The sequence below is a fragment of the Physeter macrocephalus genome, chromosome 4, assembly GCF_002837175.3.
Source record: "Physeter macrocephalus isolate SW-GA chromosome 4, ASM283717v5, whole genome shotgun sequence".
NCBI classification, from domain to species: domain Eukaryota; kingdom Metazoa; phylum Chordata; class Mammalia; order Artiodactyla; family Physeteridae; genus Physeter; species Physeter macrocephalus.
In genome coordinates, this window is record NC_041217.1 from 43,799,982 (window position 1) to 43,806,206 (window position 6,225).

Consider the following 6,225-nt stretch of genomic DNA (forward strand, 5'->3'; position numbering starts at 1 on the left):
GGGAGGAGAAGTGGAGGCCAGACAGGATCTATGCCCCTGACGTCAGGGAGATCAGAACACACAGGCGGGAGGGGCCCTCTGGGAGGAGCGGGAGAGGAGCAGAGGGCGACTGCCCCGCCCACTCAGGCCAGGGAGCCTGCTGAGCTCCCAGGCCCGTCCCCTGCCCTCCAAAGCCCCTCCAGGCTGCATGGGTCCTCGTGGCCATAGGAGGGAGGCTGGGGAGATCAGGAGAGGCAGGCAGGAGGGACCCTCCCAGACTGGAGGAGCAAGAGAGGAGAGAAGGGCATTTTCCCTGCCCACTGGAGCCCTGGAAACCTGCTGGGCTTCCAGGCGAGGTCCCGTGCCCTCTGAGACCAGGGGTGGGGGGCACGCCTGGGCCCCTTCTGTTACTTGAGCCTAGGTCCCACCCCCCAACAGCCCCCAGGGACTTTTCCAGCCCTGTGGGTCCTGAGCATTGGCCCTGCAGAAAACCCAAACCTTGCCCATGCTTAGGCCCCGCCCCCTACAGCCAAGGCCTTGCCCCCCCACCCCCCTGTCTTTTTTTTTTTTTTTTTTTTTTCTTTTCCCTCCTCCTCTTTTTTACTATTGTGGTACTGCTGTACCTTCCGGTTGTTGTTTCATCTATATTTTTATTTTTATATTCTTTCTAACATATCTGTTTCCTAGTCTAATTTTATTTTTTACTTTGTTAATGTTCTCTATATTTTTTGTGTGTGTGCCACCCCACGTGGCTTGCAGGATCTTGGTTCACAAGCTGGGGGTCAGGTCAAAACTCCTGTGGTGGGAGCTCTGAGTCCGAAGCACCAGACAAACAGAGAACTTCAGACCCCAGGGAATATTCATCGGAGTGAGGTCTCACGGAGTTCCTCATATCAGCACCAAGACCCAGCTTTACCCAGTAGCCTACAAACTCCAGTGGTGGAAGCCTCAGGCCAAACAACCAGTAAGACAGGAACACAATCACACTCATTTAAAAAAAAAAAAAAAAAAAGAGGCTGCAAAAAATTATGTCACAGATGAAGGAGCAAGGTAAAAACCTACAAGACCAAATAAATGAAGAGGAAATAGGCAATCTACCTGAAAAAGAATTCAAAGTAATGATAGTAAAGATGATCCAGAATCTCAGAAATAGAATGGAGGCACAGATTCAGAAAATACAAGAAACGTTTAACAAAGATCTAGAAGAAGTAAAGAATAAACAAACAGAGATGAATAACACAATAAGTGAAGTGAGAAATACACTAGAAGGAATCAGAATAATTGAGGCAGAAAAACAAATAAGTAAGCTGGAAGACGAACTGGTGGAAATAACTGCTGAGGAGCAGAATAAAGAAAAAAGAATGAAAAGAATTGAAGACAATCTCAGAGACCTCTGGGACAACACTAAACACACCAACATTCGAATTATAGGGGTTCCAGAAGAAGAAGACAAAAAGAAAGGGTCTGAGAAAATATTTGAAGAGATTATAGGCGAAAACTTCCCTAACATGGGAAAGGAAATAGTCACCCAAGTCCAGGAAGCACAGAGAGTCCCATATAGGATAAACCCTTGGAAAAACACACCGAGACACATATTAATCAAACTAACAAAAATTAAATTCAAAGAAAAAATATTAAAAGTAGCAAGGGAGAAACAAAAAATAACATACAAAGGAATCCCCACAACATTATCAGCTGATTTTTCAGCAGAAACTGCAGGCCAGAAGGAAGTGGCAGGATATACTTAAAGTGATGAAAGAGAAAAACCTACAACCAAGATCACTCTACCCAGCAAGGATCTCATTCAGATTCAATGGAGAAGTCAAAAGCTTTTCAGACAAGCAAAAGCTAAGAGAATTCAGCACCACCAAACCAGCTTTACAACAAATGCTAAAGAAACGTCTCTAGGCAGGAAACACATGAGAAGAAAAACACCCAAATAACAAACCCAAAACAATTAAGAAAATGGTAATAGGAACATACATATAGATAATCACCTTGAATGTAAAATGGATTAAATGCCCCAACCAAAAGACACAGACTGGCTGAATGGATACAAAAACAAGACCCATATATACGCTGTCTACAAGAGACCCACTTCAGACCTAGGGACACATACAGACTGAAAGTGAAGGGATGGAAAAAGGTATTCGAGGCAAATGGAAATCGAAAGAAAGCTGGAGTAGCAATATTAATATCAGGTAAAATAGACTTTAAAATAAAGACTGTCACAAGAGATAAGGGGGGACACTACATAATGATCAAAGGATCAATCCAATCCAAGAAGAAGATATAACAATTATAAATGTTTATGCACCCAACATAGGAGCACCTCAATACATAAGGCAACTGCTAACAACCATGAAGGGAGAAATTGACAGTAACACAATAATAGTAGGGGACTTTAACACCCCACTAACACCAATGGACAGATCATCCAAACAGAAAATAAATAAGGAAACACAAGCTTTAAATGACACAACAGACCAGACAGATTTAATTGATATTTATAGACCATTCCACCCCAAAGTGGCAGAATACACTTTCTTCTCAAGTGCACATGGAACATTCTCCAGGATAGATCACATTTTGGATCACAAATCAAGCCTCAGAAAATTTTAAAAAATTGAAATCTTATCAAGCATTTTTTCTGACCACAACGCTATGAGATTAGAAATCAATTACAGGAAAAAAAAACTGTAAAAACACAAATACATGGAGGCTAAACAGTGCACTACTGAATAAACAAGAGATCACTAAAGAAATCAAAGAAGAAACTAAAAAATACATAGAAACAACTGACAATGAAAACACAACTACCCAAACCTATGGGATGCACCAAAAGCAGTTCTAAGAGGGAAGTTTGTAGCAATTCAATCTCAGCTCAAGAAACAAGAAAAATCTCAGAAAGAAATCTAACCCTATGCTTAAAACAACTAGAGAAAGAAGAACAAAGAAAACCCCAAGTCAATGGAAGGAAAGAAATCATAAAGATGAGAGCAGAAATAAATGAAATAGAAATGAAGAAAATAATAGCAAAGATCAATAAAACTAAAAGCTGGTTCTTTGAGAAGATAAACAAAATTGATAAACCTTTAGCCAGAACCAAGAAAAAAAAGGGAGAGGACACAAATCAATAAAATTAGAAATGAAAAAGGTAAAATCACAACTAACACTGCAGAAATACAAAGGATTATAAGGGACTATTACAAACAACTATATGTCAATAAAATGGACATAAACAGATGGAGAAATATACCATGTTCTTGGATTGGAAAAATCAATATTGTGAAAATGACTATACTACCCAAATCAATCTACAGATTCAATGCATTCCCTATCAAACTACCAATGGCATTCTTCACAGAATTAGAACAAAAAATTTTACAATTCGTATGGAAATACAAAAGACCCCGAATAGCCATAGCAATCTTGAGAAAGAAAAACAGAGTTGGAAGAATCTGGCTCCCTGGTTTCAAACTACACCACAAAGCTACAGTAATCAAGACAGTATGGTACTGGCACAAAAACAGAAATATAGGTCAATAGTACAGGATAGAAAGTCCAGAGATAAACCCATGCACATATGGGCACCTAATTTATGACAAAGGAGGCAAGAACATACAATGGAGAAAAGACAGCCTCTTCAATAAGTGGTTCCGGGAAAACTAGACAGCTACATGCAAGAGAATGAAATTAGAACACTACCTAACACCATACACAAAAATAAACTCCAAATGGATTAAAGTCTTAAATGTAAGACCAGACACTATAAAACTCTTTGAGGAAACATAGGAAAAACACTCTGACATAAACCACAGCAAGATCGTTTTTGACCCACCTCCTTGAGTAATGGAAATAAAAACAAAAATAAACAAATGGGACTTAATTAAACTTAAAAGCTCTTGCACAGCAAAGGAAACCATAAACAAGATGAAAAGAGAACCCTCAGAATGGGAGAAAATATCTGCAAATGAAACAACAAAGGATTAATCTCCAAAATATACAAACAGCTCATGGAGCTCAATATCAAAAAAACAAACAATCCCGTTGAAAAATGAGCGGAAGACCTAAATAAACATTTCTCTAAGGAAGACATATAGATGGCCAAGAGGCACATGAAAAGATGCTCAATGTCACTAATTATTAGAGAAACGCAAATCAAAACTACAATGAGGTATCACCTCACAAGGGTCAGAATGGCCATTATCAAAAAATCTAGAAACAATAAATGCTGGAAAGGGCGTGGTGAAAAGGCAACCCTCTTGCACTGTTGGTGGGAATGTAAATTGTTACAGCCACTATGGAGAACAGTATGGAGGTTCCTTTAAAGACTATAAATAGAACTACCATATGACCCAGCAATCCCACTACTGGGCATATACCCTGAAAAAAACCATAATTCAAAAAGAGTCATGTACCACAATGTTCATTGCAGCTCTATTTACAACAGCCAGGACATGGAAGCAACCTAAATGTCCATCGACAGATGAATGGATAAAGAAAATGTGGTACATATATACAATGGAATATTACTCAGGCATAAAAAGAAATGAAATTGAGTTATTTGTAGTGAGGTGGATGGACCTAGAGTCTGTCTGTCATACAGAATGAAGTAAGTCAGAAAGAGAAAAACAAATACCAGATGCTAATGCATATATACGGAATCTAAAAAAAAAAAATGGTAGTGATGAACATTAATTGCAGGGCAGGAATAAAGAGGTAGACATAGAGAATGGACTTGAGGACTTGGGGTGGGAGGGGGAAGCCGGGGCGAAGTGAGAGTAGCATCGACATATATACACTACCGAATGTAAAATAGTTGGCTGGTGGGAAGCAGCAGCATAGCACAGGGAGATCAGCTCGGTGCTTTGTGATGACCTAGAGGGGTGGGATAGGGAGGGTGGGAGGGAGACGCAAGAGGGAGGGGATATGGGGATAGATGTATGCATATAGTCGATTCGCTTTGTTGTGCAACAGAAACTAACATAGTATTGTGAAGCAATTATATTCCAATAAAGATCTATTAAAAAAAAAATTGAAAGAAAAATCAAGTGTGTAGAACTTAATTCTTAATAGTTAATAGTTATAAATAAACATTAAAATCGGTAACTACTCATTTGTTTCCAAACACTGACTAAAAGACCCACAGCAAAAAAAAAAAAAAAGAAAAAGCCTAAAATACTATTGGAAACAGTAGAGACCAGCTGAAAAAGAAAGAGTAAAAACTATTAATGCTGAAAATCAAAGAAAATATTTTTAAATGAAAAATAAAAACATTTATAGAGTGCATCCTTGTGCCCTGAGCAGCATCTTTTCTCAATGTTAACAACCTGGCTTCTATAAAGAAAAACTGACAATTACTGATATAAATTACTGTCTTTACAGACAATGAGAACTATGCAACAGAATGAATTCCCATTTTGGTGATGCCCCAGGAAAGTTATACTAGCTATACCAACACTTGGGCCTGCACATCTGAGGCACGCCTGTCATCTCCCCTGCCTCCATCTCCTACTGCCGTATTTTGCCTACTTGTAATTTTTTACTGACATTTAAATGATGTTTTACATTTGTTTCTTTTTAAATTGAATATATTCTCACAGCTTCTTCCCATTCTTTGTGGGAAGAGGGGGAATACACATGGAAAAATAAATATTAATTGGGCTGGAAGTTCTGGGCAAGACCTTTTGATAAGACTATGAAAGCATTTCAAGGTTCATCATTGGGCTGGTCTAGCATTTGGAACAAATGAAACCAACATCAGAGATATCAGTGTTGACATTTCAATCTTGGGCAGATGGACAGAGTCCTCCATCTCCAAAGTTGACATGTTTTTAAAGAGGTCAAGTATGCCACGTGAATCTATGTGCAATTTTTTTTAAAGCATCTCACAAAGATTAAATACACAGATACACCAGAGCAAATCAGCCTTGGAATGGAAGCCTCAGACTTCATTCCAAGCAATTATCTTCCCATAGATCTTTAATCTCCAAATAAATAGCCACTTCAAGTCTACAGAAAAGTATGGGGGGAGGGGAGGTTTAAAAAAAAAAAAAAGCTTTGACAACTGACAGAATACCTCATGTTCAGGAAGCAGCAAAACTTTTCTTTGGTTGGGGGGTTGGTATTTGCTTTTTTTCTTCTTTTGTTTTGGGGGAGGTTGTTTGTTTTGATTTGGAGGGTTTGGGTGGTAAAATCTGCACTTTTCATTTGTTTCTAAGTCATTAGTCCATTCAACAAGCA